The 14,767-nt window shown below is 36.3% G+C and overlaps 1 protein-coding gene across 1 annotated transcript in view; it reads left to right on the plus strand.

Moving 5' to 3' along the window:
• Positions 1-3,102: 3,102 nt before the first annotated feature.
• The window catches only part of LOC135106437 (uncharacterized), a 188,840-nt gene continuing 177,175 nt past the window's right edge, over positions 3,103-14,767 (plus strand). The window contains exon 1 of the mRNA XM_064015446.1: positions 3,103-3,508. The gene's annotated coding sequence lies outside the window, so the exon portion shown is untranslated. The remainder of the gene's footprint in view (positions 3,509-14,767) is intronic.

The following is a 14,767-nucleotide window of genomic DNA, read 5'->3' on the forward strand; positions in this document are numbered from 1 at the left end:
TCTCCATGTCATACTAAGAGAGGTCACCAGACTGTTTTACTGACCCACAGACAAGGAAAATGCTCCCATCAACACTTAACATCCACAGCTGCGGAAGAATTGACAACCACATCTAGGAAAAACAGTTAACACGCAATAACACACATATGATCGAAGTATAATACCCCGTTGGGCTTCTACCCAGCATGACAGTCCTTTTACTGCCCAACAGAGTGATATAACCTCGAGCAAAGTAATATCGTTTACTGCCTCCGGGGCGACAGACCTTGTCAAGACTTGGGGAGGGAGTAAAGTTTACTATGCAGCTAATTACTTAGGTCCTCTGCAGCTGAACTACATCAGCCCGCAGTAGCATTTAAAATAAACAGGGTTACTAACAAAAGACACAAGAAACTACTGCGAAAGAGTACCCACAAACATACAGGAGGGTCAGTCACCGCTCACTGCACAAACTCGACTTGTACACTTGTATAGCTGAGGAGTCACTTCCCTGGGTGTAGTGTGTAATTCACACCTACACTTATTGGCAGACTACTACGGAGACTTCTGTTCTATATAAATAGGCCAGGGCATACAGCTAATAATGACTCACTTATCCCCCTTAAGGCAACTGACCTGGCTCCAACCACCTTCCCACGCCGCTGCTAAAGGGGGGTAGGGGAAGCGAGGTGTGACACACACACACACACACACACACAACTAAGTAAATACACAAATACAGACACACTCACACCTGCTCCTCGCACAGTCTCTACTTGAATAAAACACTTAACTTTTAAAAATTCTTCTGATCAAACAAAGAAGGCTAAATAAATAGTGATAGTTTATTTATCAATGGCAACTCCTCTGCTGCAAACTACGTGAGACTCAAAGTGACTGAGCAGAAGGAAATAAGGTAAATTAATCGGGGAAGGAGAGTGTCTGGGTGCGGAAATTCTTATTGTAAGTTGATGGCAGTGAGCGGCTACTCAACATTATACATCTGGAGTCCATACCCTAGCTTTCTCTCTGACTCTTTTTTCTCATTTATTCTTTCCTCTTTTATTATTCTTACTTTCTTTATTGCATTATCTTGCACATTACAATATATATATATATATATATATATATATATATATATATATATATATATATATATATATATATATATATATATATATATATATATATATTGTCACGAGTCATGTGGCAGTAAATCTAGAGGATGGCAGGCTTGGACACACAAAAAGGTTGAAGTTAAAACACTAGGAACCTCAACAATGATATATATATATATATATATATATATATATATATATATATATATATATATATATATATATATATATATATATATATATATATATATTGAATAAGAACAATAAAAAGTAAAAAAAAAAAAAACGAGAATCAAGCAGGACAAGAAATTAACAATATACGATACGAAATACTTATGGTGATGGCATGGGCTCAGCAGTTGTCTATGCATGTGTGTGTGTGAGTGTGCGTGAGTGTAGCTCTTGTATAATGAGGGTGTGTGCAGGTGTAACGTGTGGCATGGTGATGTGAGGGTAGCACTGGTGTAATGAGTGGAGACGTGAATGTGTGTGCACAAGTGTTGTGAGTGTTCTGGTATGCTTGTGTGAAAGATGATGCAGAATCCAAGCTCCCGGGAGAGGGAAGTAGGTCCTCTGCTGTGTAGTTGTAGACTCCTGAGCTGTCTGCTGTAAGGCAGGAGGTGGGCTTGGGTTTGGTGCCCGAGGCTTGAATCTGAAGCCCCGATGTAAGTGGAGCGGTGGATCGAGATTCTGAAACTGTGGGTGTCTTGAGGAGTGTCAGATGAGTGAGCGAAGTCCTATGAGCTCGATGGCTGTTACAATATATATATACACAAATCATAAAGAGCATGAACCATAAGATAAGAAAAGATAATAAAATCTGAAAAGGTGGATTCTACAAGGATGATAAATACACTAATGGGAAATGTGAGAGCATGGCAAGGAGCAGTGCAGGTACCCTTGCATGCACCACTGAAGCTGTTTCCCGCATCTCGTAGTAAAGAGGTTAAATTCTGATTCTTCTGTGAAAACTTGTTGAAACTTTTTGCTTAGCAATTCACTCATGTCTTTTGGGTCTTCATATGTTTCATTTCCATTCTTCAGCCTTTCTAGTTTTTCTTTTAGTTTAAGTTTTCCATTTATGAATCTGTAGAACAGTTTTGGTTCATTCTTGCACTTTCCAATTGTGATTTTTCATATCCTTTCACTTCCTCTCTTTTTTTTTTACATATTCATTTCTTGCTATCTTAAAGTCTTCCTTATTTTTTAGGTTTTGATTTCTTTTTATTTTTATCCATGCTTTGTCTCTTTTTTCTTTGCCTTTGCACATTGCATTGAACCACACCTGTTTTTCTTCTTTAGGTTTTTATAGTGCGACATATTTATTCACTCCTGCCTCGTATAGTTCCATAAAAAGTGTCATACTTATTTTGCACATCATTTGCTCTTTTCAGCTTTCCCCAGTCCATTTTTTTGTAGAATCTCTTATGATCATCTATATTTACTTTCCCATAGTTTCTCCTGTTTTCTTTGTATGATTCATCCTCTTCACTTACATCATGATCAGTCTCTATTTCTATCATTATGTGGTCACTTTTTCCTATGGGGCACACATATCTTAATTCTTTAGTTAGGTCGATTCCTTTCGTTAATATTAGGTCAAGTCTTGTTGGTTTGTCATCTCCCCTTTATCTTATATTTTCAATCATCCATTGCATCATTATGTTTTCCATAATCAGCTTCAGAAACCTTTCTCCCAATGCGGTCTCATTTCCTCCTGTCTCAAACGTTTCCCAATTTATTTCTTTGCATTTGAGGTCACCAACTCTTTTATTACCTTTTATTAATTTACTCAAACACTGGATGGTATCTTCTGTTATTTCTCTTAGTCTTCCTTGCTCCAAGAATTTGTTTTGGGTGGTATATAGGTTGTTATTACTGTAACGCTCCTTTTTATTATTTCTGTGTTTCTTTGAGTCTCCCCAATAATTGTTTTCTTTTGTAGTTTGCGGTGAAGAGGAGGATAATAGCGGTAATTAAAGGTTTAGTGATTATATGAAAAAAATATATTTATAAGGCGTGTATTCGTGGGAGTGATTTAAAAGTCTTGAAACATTTGTTATAAATAGTCTTTACTTATTTCAACTGTGGTTTTCTCTAATCAGTGGTAATACGAATAATAGGATTACATCATGTTGCGTCAGCCTACCAGTAACTCATAAGGTGTCATTCCCTAGCTTATAAAATATGTTAGTAATTTAGAATTCAATTATTAACTTCAACTAATGTCCAGCTTATATGCTCACCTTGCTAGCCAATTATTCCTGCATTTTTATTTAAACTCACGGTTCAGTAAAATTATTTGTGAAAGAAGAGAGAGAGAGAACTAGCTAAGGTTCCAATAACTTCAGAGGCCTGGGGGTGTTGAGGGAGAGAGCACAGAATGGCGTCTCCCTTCCCTCTGGCAACAGGTGGGTCTCGTAGCTCTGAAATATTTGATTTTTCTTTTATTTAGAAGTGAATATTACTGTGTTCATGTTTATTATTCATGTCTCTAGTGAAGATATAGTGACTGTACACGTTGAGAGAATGGCGTCTCCCTTCCCTCTGGCAACAGATAAAATAGCCGGTGTTGGTCCCACGTGGAGACAGGCCACAGAGTCTTGGGAAAGTGTTAGCCATGTAATGTTTCTTTAGTCGAGTATAGTCTACTGTGAGTGTGTTGTGGGCAATATTATTGCCGTAGAGAAGTGATGGATGAAGGCTGTGACGCTATTTAGGGATATAACGGTGCCCAGAATCAATGGTACTCTTGAGGAGTTATAAAAGTAATTATTTTCTTGTGTATTCGTAGTGTTAAGTAACGGAGTATAAGTGTATATGCCATACCAGAATTTCAAGTGCCTTTTCTTTTTTTTTCTAGATTAACCACTCGATAAAGTGTCATAGTGGGTCAGTCAACCCAAAGAATCCCATCAGTATTATTCATTTAATTATTTTTGCTATTTTTATATTTTTCGTTCCTCCTAATAAAGCCACACTGTAGGTACTGTGTGATAATTAACCTCTCCCTACCCTCTGGCCATGACGATGAAGGCGAGAACCATTACCAATCAAAAATGTTTTCTTTTTTCTCTATTGTGTGTGCGTGCTTCACCTCTTCTCTCTTCCTCTTCTTTTTTTTTCTTCTTCACCGTGAAGATCTTTGCCTCGTCTCATTAGAGCTCTGATCGGACCGGTGAGGAGGAGGGAGGAGGGGGGAACCGGAGGAGGGGGGGGGTGGCGTTACATTACTGTCAGTATTTCTCTCTTATAATCCTCCAAGTTAACACTCACTATTTCTGCTTTTCCTTCCCCATATTTCACTATTTTTGCCTTCATCTCATTTCTTATCATTATCATTACACCTCATCCTCCTTTACCAATCATGTCTCTCCCCATATTCCCATATTGTAGTTATTCTCAATGACAATCTGATATTCTTCTTTTAGCCTTGTTTCTGTCAAACACACTACCTTTAGATTTTTTTTCTTTTAAATAGTCTTGTAATTTAAGTTTTCTGTGTAACAGTCCATCCATGTTGGTATGCATCACATTCAGTCCTTCATTATTACTATTTTTCTTTATTGTATTTCATTTATTCCTTTCCCTTTATGTTCCATTTCATCACTCCGTCTCTCAAAACTCTCCAAAAAAAATTTAATCCTTTATTCTTCTGTTCTTGATCCATTTTTTTCTTTAGCTTCTTCATACATTTCTTTCATTTTTTTTCTGTTCTTCATTTCTGTTTTTCTTAATGTATATATCTTTGTAATCTACTTCTCTTAGTTTGGATGTTCTTTCTAGTATCTCTTTTGCTGCTTGTTGTGATTTTAGTCTTATTTTCATGGGTCTTGTTTTCGCCTTCCAGATAAGGTCCCAGTCAAACAAGTTCTTTCACTTCTTCAAAGTGTGTGTGTGTGTGTGTGTGTGTGTGTGTGTGTGTGTGTGTGTGTGTGTGTGTGTGTGTGTGAGAGAGAGAGAGTTACATACTATAAAAATACAGGGTGCAACCCCTAAACTTCCACTTTGATAAAAGGTGAAGCCACCACTCCCATATTATCAAGATTCCATAATGATATTTAGGAAAACTAATCCTGCCGTGGTGATATTTAGGAAAACTAAGCTTACCATGGTGTTCACAAGATATTGCTGCTAATCAAGAATATGACTGAATTACCATTTCAAAAGAAATAATTGCTCTCCTTGTCTCCCTGCACTCCATTGTTATACCGGCAAGCTTTACATTATTGTCACTCATCAGCAGCTGCATATTTTTGTACTGTTATGTGTCATATACCAATAAAATAACAAAATGTGCTGATTCCGAGACAGAAACTGATAATTCAATGCCAGCATCATTACAGGAAGAATAGGGAGCTGAAGAAATGGAAAGAAAATGTTTACTCACTTTTATTTATGTATTTATTTATTTTTTCATATTTTACGCATTGTCTACTGTAACCATACCTGACAATACCTGTTTGTATCTAGAGATGCAGCAGTGCTTTTTGAACTCGATGGTAGGTTCAGTTTTCCTAGTCATCATCAGATAGCTTGATGAGACCAGACATAACTGTGATGTCCAAATTCCTCTCTTCCTCTGCATAATATCAATCAAAGGTGACTGCCACAGCTGTCACACAGTGTGTGTGCATATGCATGCATTTGTGCATGTGCAGAATATATCCATCGATGTGAAATGCTGATAGTGATGTAGAAAGAGTAGATATGAGCAATGGTGTTAGGGAAAATCATGGCCAACATTGTATGTAATAATATGTACTACACTATAGGTAATCAGATGGAATGGCACCATATGATATGTTGTGAGGCGATCCACAGAATATTGTTTGTCTTGTGATGTTACTTGTACTTGATACATGACCCCCTGGTCGGGAAGAGCAAAAATCCAGGAAAGCCGCAGACGATAGGGTTAAGGAAATAGATTAATCATTGTTGGAGATTTGTAAGAACATGAGCAATGATGAAACCTCTAAACAAAGTAAAATAGATTCTAATAACAAAACTTACCATGAATGGGTGAATAAGATCCCACTCTATAAAATGAAAGGAGATGAATGCAGAACAAACTATTGCCCAGTAAATAAAACTAAGCCAAGTTATATGGACTCAAAAACAGTAGGTACCTTTCCCACCACTGTGAATAAGAGACTAGAGATGCCACCCAGTACTAATAACAGGACATGAGCAAGACCCACAATTAAGAAATGTGCATTTGCTCCAAACAGCAGAACCCAGTACATTGTGGCAGTTACCAAGGATTACAAAGGAGAGTGAATACACTGATGGAGTTAAGAAGGTGCACATTATGCCTAAGTGAGCCACTTCAAATGTAAGACTGTGAAACCAGCCTGCATATGTACCCTATATATAAGAGAGGTGTACATAATGTTGCTGTATGTAAGATGATAGAGTATGATACTAAAATAACCCCTCACATATTGAGACCAATAATTAGTAGTCAAAGATGACTAATGAAGGCCAAAGTTCTGTTCAACCCAGGAGCACAGAAAAGCCTTATAAGTAAGGAAACCGTAGAAACTTTAAACCTACCAATAACAGGACAAGCTCAATTAAAGATCTCAGGTTTCCTAAACAATAATAATAATAACCAAACCTATGACATAGTAAGACCCACTATACAATCAGGTAAATTTAAAACAAAGATAACAGCAGTGGTGATTCCAGACATGAACATCAATCTAACCATTAAAGGTTATAAGGATACCGCCGATTTCCTAAGAACAAAAGCTATAAAATTAGCGGATCATAACATCAAATGAGGTGGATCAAATTCAACTAATAATAAGTTTAGATTACCATGAAAAATTTGTAGGGAAAAACTTTAAGGAAATATGGCATTCAAATGCTGACAATAGTTTGCAAGAATCTCATGGTAAGACCACTGTTTCCTGCTAAAGGTGTACTACCAACTCATACAGTAGATGCTGTCTTTGTGACACCACTCCCTACTAGCGGCCCATATTGGAGTTCAAATTACGCCTAGTGAATTACCTGACATCATAGAGGAAAGGAATGAATCTATACATAAGTTATGGGACTTAGATATTAAAGGAATAAATCCTAAAGCTCAAAACCTACAAGACCACAAGATTACTCCAACAAAACAGTAGAATATAAAGGCAGCCAATATTGGATCAGATTACCTTGGAAAATAAATTCACCATCCCTACTAACCAATTATATCAATGCCTAGGGTCAATTAAACAACTTGTGGACTAAATTAAAGAAAAATAAAACCATGCTAAAACAATATATCATAAGAAATTAAACCACAAGTAATTTCATGGAGAAATTAGAGGAACCAGTAAATCATAACACTGGGCTTTACTTCCCTCATCATGTGGTAAAGAAAGGCTCTGTCACTGGCAGTTCACTGGCAGCCAAAGGAGCCAGTCTAATGGCTGTTTGTATATGGAACCCAATCTAACTGAGAACTTACTTGATGTTTTGGTGAAATTCTGTTTGCCTTAGTAGCCGACATATCTAAAGAATTCCTAAGGATAGGCTTGAAAGAAGAAGACAGAGATTTCACAAAGTTCTTATGGCTAAGGCATCCAAGCGACAAATAGTCATTTGAATGTTTACAAAATAAATCTGTCCTCTTTGGCTCATGTTCAAGTCCATTTCTGTTTTGCTCAACATTACATCACCATTCCAACGAAGCTGGTTGTCCTGAAATAGATTGTACATTTTATATAGACAACTTACAAATAACAGTTGACACAGAAAGAAGTGGTAACTCTATATGAAAAGGCAACAAAGGAATGTTTAGCCTCTAATATGCCTTTGCAGAGTAGGAATAGCTATTCAAAATTCCTGTAAAGTCTTAAAGGAACAACTGGATTCAGAGTTACCCATGAGGTAAAACTTACTGGGTATAGTATGGAATGTGATGAGTAATAGAATAAGTCTACACCAACCTCAATACCCTGAACAAAATCTTACTATAAGATCCTTGGTAAACCAAATATCTCTCTTATTTGATCCCTTGGGTATAATAAGCCCAATAAAAATAAGAGGGAAAATGTTAATATAAAAAGCTTGGAAGGAGAAAATTAGTTGGGATACTGTTTTCCCAGAATATTATTTATCTGAATGGGATAGAATAAAGGAGGATTGTATTGCAGGAACCGAGGGCTCTATTCCCATACAAGTCAATCCAAGTCTTAATGACATTATACAACTTCACATTTTCTGTGATGCATCCTCAAAGGCATGTGGTATAGCAGCCTACTCAATCACAGATAATCATAGTGAGTTGATAATGTTGAAGTCACATGTAGCACCAATGAAAACCTGAACCCTGCTTCAATTAAAATTAATGGCAATAGAAATGGATACTTGGTTAGCTAGCTTAATATTTAGTGGAAATAAACACAAAAAATCAGCCTGTGAGGATAGGGATAAACCCTTCCTTTAGGCAAGTAGTAATATGGACCAGCAGTGAAATCTGTCTACACTGGATAAATAAAGATGAAAACAAGAATCCATATGTGAAAAATAGGGTAGAGAAAATACTGTCAAAACAAAGGGTCTTTGAGTACCACCATATTCCTATTAAAGAAAACCCAGCAGATCTCCTGACAAGGGATATAACATTCCCCAAATTATTAAATGAGACCAAATGGTTCCACGGACCAAATTGGTTGACCCAGAAACAAAATTGGCCCATCCAAAAGGCATATAAGGAGGTAGCATTGAATTTAGTGGAAGCTCAACTTCAGGGCAACTGCCCATCTAATCTGACAGTTGATATAAAGAAATACTCATCTTTTTAGTAAGTTTATAAGTGTAACCAAAAGAGTATTCCACTTCATTACTCAGAAATTGGGTAAAGCAATGCCAGATGCTTTAAAATTTTGGATCAAACAACAACATGAATTCTTTATAGACGTCCATAAGGCACTAGATGACAGATTTAAAACTAAGATTAAACTAATAAAAAAAATCTTGGATGATGGACAGGTCATAAGTTGCCAGGGTAGAATAAAATATACTGACCTAGGATATGAAACAAAGTACCCTATCTTGTTACCAAAGGGGAATCACCTTACCGAATTAATTATAATGGAAGCCCACAGAACAACCTTACATGGAGGAATGGGAGACGCTCTAGCTCAAGTCACGAAAAATTACTGGATATTTAAAGGGGGTCAAATAGTAAAAACTTCCCTGAGGGAATGTAATGTATACCAATGTTATGAGGCAAGACCCCTAATGTATTCCAGACCCCCAAACTTACTTCTGGAAAGAGTAAGCCTAGGTAGAGTCATTGAAGTAATAGGTGTAGATTACACAGGTGCTCTGATAATAACAGGTGAGGGTGACATCCCAAAGAATATATATATATATATATATATATATATATATATATATATATATATATATATATATATATATATATATATATATATATATATATATATATATATTCACTTGTTCCAGGACAAAAGTAACTCACTTAGAAGTGGCTGAAGACTAGTTCAGAGACTTTCGTGTAGTTGTTTAGAATCTTTGCAGCAAGATGTTTCTGTCTCCATACCATCATAAGTGGTAATGCCACTAACTTCATAGGAATGGCTCTGTTTATTAAGGATATAAATGATCCAAAAGTACAACAAACAATAACAAATAGGCACTGTCATTGGAAATTCATCACTCCAAGGATGCTGTGGCAGAATGGGTTCACAAAAAGAATGATAGAGTTAATTAAAATCTACCTAAGAAAATACTACATCAGTCCAAATTAAATCTCAAAGAATTAAGAACGGTAGTAGCAGAATTTGAGACCTGAATCAACAACTGATCTCTAATTCACTTAGATGACACCTCCATAAATCTGGAGGCAATAACACCATCTCACCTCTTATATGGGAAAAGATTAGAACCATTCCCATCCATCAAGGATCCATCATATCCTAGGGTTCCTTGACATTTCACCGATGGACATTTCACCAACAGACATTTAGCTGAACTGACATTTGGCTGACAGAGATTTGTGCGAATGGACACTTAGCCGAACTGATCATACATTTGGCCAAAGAGCTAAAAAGGCTAAAGAGCAAAAAAAAAAAAAAATATTTTTGATTATAAGGAAATTAGTTTAAAAACATGTACCATAAAAATTAAAGATCATAAATATTTACAGATTGCAGGCAATTGGTACCAAAAAATAAATTCTCTGATACTCATACTTCTCAGTGATAGACTTCAGTGAGTTTAATATAATAACTTGTGCTTCTTCCTTGGTTTTCTTAACTCCACTCCTAATTCTACCTGCTCAATTGTCAACTCCCAGTCCGACTGCTCCTTTCTTAGTTTTGAAACCAGATGGCAAAGAGTTGGGTTGGTGATTACCATTGTCTGCTCAAACGCTTTGTGCCATCCTTCTAAAGAGTTTGTTGTCCGTGGAATGCCATTTATGGTTCTCTCTGTTGTCTTCCACATACTGAGTTGAAGTGCTGGTCTTTGTTGTATTCCACACTGTATAACATCAATCCATGTTGCATCAAAGTAGCCAAGAAATTCAGAGAGAAGTTCATCTGTTTCATCATCTAGAGATGAGATAAATTCATTGAAGCTTTCAACAACATCACTAACTGGCACAAATGATAAAGCTTGAACAGATTTGACAGTCAGTACATTTGTTGAGTCATTATACCAAACCTGTAGTCCAAATTCTTGTATTTTTCTTTACAAACACTGACCAAATTGAAAAAAAAAAGCATCCATAAATGTTTGTTTGCCTTGTCTACACACCATTCTTGCCAGTGTTTCTTTATAGGAGGAGCACCTGAAGCATCAAGTGGGTACCCACTAGTGTAGTTTTGCATTATAGTCAGTAATTTCCACTGAGTGTTTGGATCTTTCTTTAATTTTCTGTACTGTTTTCAAAGACATATTACGTGCGGCATCAGGCAGATGTGAATGCTTACTTGCTTCTCTGTGAATAACTTCATCTTCTGTTTTCAGTCACCCTCCACATCTTCCTTTGGGTTCACAACCCAAGTATATTATACTGTCTTTTTTGTTTATCAATAATGTAGGTATAATCATCAAGCAAGAGTTTCCTTCCTTCTCTTGTCATTGCTATGAATTCCATGGTCTTAAAAGGATTATCTATCTATCTATCTATCTATCTATCTATCTATCTATCTATCTATCTATCTATCTATCTATATATATATATATATATATATATATATATATATATATATATATATATATATATATATATATATATTTATTTATTTATTTATTTAGTTATTTACTTATATATGTTACAGTAAAAACCCGGAATCAGTCAAAACTAGTTTTAACTAAACATGTTACAGTCAAAACCTGGAATCAGTCAAAACTAGTTTTAACTAGGCAAAACTAGTTTCTTAACATAAAGGCTCGGTAAAACACGAAATGTATTTTACACCTAGTTTTACTTACACACTTCAGTCAAAACTAGTTTTGACAATTGTTAAGTTTGGGAAAACTAGGTTAGACTAAAAGTGAAACTGGTGTAGTGCCGGGGAAAACATTTATATGTATAAGTAGCATTAGGTTAGGTTAGGTTAGGTTAGATGGGGATGTTATGTTTGAGTTCCCCAAAAATGGTACTCAAACGAGTGGTCATCTAACCTAACCTAACCTAACCTAACCTAACATACCTAACCTAACCTAATGCTACTTATACATATAAATGTTTTCCCCGGCACTACACCAGTTTCACTTTTAGTCTAACCTAGTTTTCCCAAACTTAACAATTGTTAAAACTAGTTATGACTGAAGTGTGTAGGTAAAACTAGGTATAAAATACATTTCGTGTTTTACCGAGCCTTTATGTTAAGAAACTAGTTTTGCCTAGTTAAAACTTTGACTGATTCCGGGTTTAGTTAAAACTAGTTTTGACTGATTCCGGGTTTTGACTGTAACATATATATCTACTGGGTTGATGGAACAGAAGGAAGGTCACATTGATAGTGCCCTATAGGAAGCCCCTCTCTATCTGCCTGTGGCTAATCCCTTTAGCCCCAGTATATGTATATAAATTCAGAGAGAGGAGGACCAGCCAATACTGGAAGGGGTTACTGGGGGCAAACTGTGGACTAAGTAACATCAGAGCTTGTTCAGGATTTTGAAGCTTTGAGTCAGGGTTTCTCTACAAGGAAAAATAAGGAGGTGAAGAGAGGAGGTGTCATGCTTATGGCCCATGAGGCAGAAAGGGATGAAGAAAGGGGGATGATGTAATTGCTACTGGGGGAAACCAATGAGTAAGTAATGTCAGAGCTTGTTTGGAGTTTTGAAGCTTTGAGTAGAGGCTTCTCTATGAGTAAAAATAAAGAGGTGAAGAGAGGAGGTGTTGCAGTGGTGGGCCATGAGGCAGAAAAATTACCAATTCTCTTTGATCAAATGTCAGTTTGGTCAAGTGTCTGTTCAGCCAAAATGTCAAGTTCAGCCAAGTGTCCATTTGGCCAAATGTCCATCAGCCAAATGTCAGTTCAGCCAAATGTTTGTCAGTGAAATGTCTGTTAGTTAAATATCTGTCAGTCATCTGTCCAGCCACATATCCTAGACCCCACCATAGATGATAAGGTCCCAGTATCTGAGAGAGAGTTATCATCAACAAAAATAAATTGTTACAGAGGTGGGAGAAATACTGGTTCAAAGAATATCTCGTCAGTCTTTGCGAGAAATTGTATGGTGCTCAACCAACTAAAAATGTAATAGGAAGGTGACATTGCCTTATCAAGGATGAAGCAGAATTGTTCCACCTGGCCTTTAGCTAAGATATTAAAATTATATCCTCATGAGAATGGTTTCATTAGAATGGCCAAAATCATGGTAAAGGAACAATGACCTCTCAGAATAATAAATAAACTAATTCTGCTGGAGTTCTCTCCCAAGCATACCTGGATCAGCCCTGATGAAGTCAGTAGACCCTGAGGATTGCCCCAAGTTTGGGAGAGAATGGGTATTGAGGGGCAGACCAGGCCACTCTGAGTAGCATCTCAAAGGTCATGGAAGAGGTAGAGGAATTTAATCTCAGGTGGTCATATTACCTGAATATAGATTCAAGTAATGACCAGGAAATTTCCACTTGTATCATGTATAATATCAGTGCATTATTGGTTTGTGTTGTGACGTATATAAGCTTATTAAAAGGTAATTAAGGTTAATCTCGTACAAATTAAACATTAGTTATTAAAATAGATAAAAGAGTGATGAGAAGATAATGGAAGGCAAATAGCTTTTGTTTTGAGGTGATGAGGAGAGCAAACATAATGGTTTGGCCCTTCTCCTCAGTAGCAGTCCCTGCCCACCAGCCACCATAACAAGTCCTATTAAGACACATCCTCACCACTCTAATGGTTGGCTGTATTTAAATTTGCAAACTTAAGAAGAACTTAGAAGCTCAGAACCATTGGATATCTCAAGGAAGCTGTCTTAGCTACAAAACATGGCCTGTCCTCCTAGCTTGAAACCCAGTGATTACAACTCCTGGCCATCACCATTTTCCCAGCCACATGAACTACAGCTAAGTTATCACTTATATATAATTATATTTACTGATGCTTTCTGTGATTATGTGTTATCTGGGAGATATATAATTATATTTACTGATGCTTTCTGTGATTATGTGTTATCTGGGAGAATGAACCAGTCAAATAGTTCCCTCATTTTGGCAGTAAGTGCATTGCTTCTCTCTGTGTTACTCTGAAAGGCTTCCCTCACTAGATAGGTGACAAAGAGAGTACCTGCACAGTCTAAACAATACGTTGTGATGAGTTGCATGTCACTAAGTTTATTCAGTACCTCCTTTCTGGATAAATAATTTCTGACCTGATGTGGAGTGGCAATCTTGGCAGTGGGAGCATCTGTCATAAACCACTATGACATGGTTGATAGGTGTCCTGTTTTCTTATGGGAAAAATAGTTTTAGTTTCCAAACATTTCAGATTTTGAACAGCATTCTGGAATGAATTAAGTTTGAGGACCGAGGTTCCTTTGTGTGTGTGTGTGTGTGTGTGTGTGTGTGTGTATATGTATATATATATATATATATATATATATATATATATATATATATATAATATATATATATATATATATATATATATATATATATATATATATATATATATATATATATATATATATATATATATATATATATAGATAGAGATAGATAGATAGATAGATAGATAGATAGATAGATGTGTGTGTGTGTGTGTGTGTGTGTGTGTGTGTGTGTGTGTGTCTGTGTCTGTGTGTGTGTGTGTGTATTTACCTAGTTGTATTGTACAGGGTATGAACCAAAGCTCATTTTGTCCTGTCTCTATAGCCATATTTATTCAGTTTCTCTTTAAAAATATGTACACTGTTTGCCGCAACCACCTCTTCTTCCAAATCATTCCAGATTTCAATAGTTTGATACGGGAAGCTGCATTTTTTTTTTGTCACTCAAACATCCACTATTCTTTATTTTCCTTCCATGCCCCCTCATCTGTCTCTCTCCCTTCTCTATCTGTGGTAGCAAGTCATTTCTGTCTATTTTTTCTGCATTGTTTACTAATTTGTACCTTATTATCAGGTTTCATCTTTCTCTTCTCTCTTGTAGTGTTGGAAATCCCATGTGTGTGTGTGTGTGT

Source organism: Scylla paramamosain, chromosome 13, assembly GCF_035594125.1.
Source record: "Scylla paramamosain isolate STU-SP2022 chromosome 13, ASM3559412v1, whole genome shotgun sequence".
Lineage (NCBI taxonomy): Eukaryota > Metazoa > Arthropoda > Malacostraca > Decapoda > Portunidae > Scylla > Scylla paramamosain.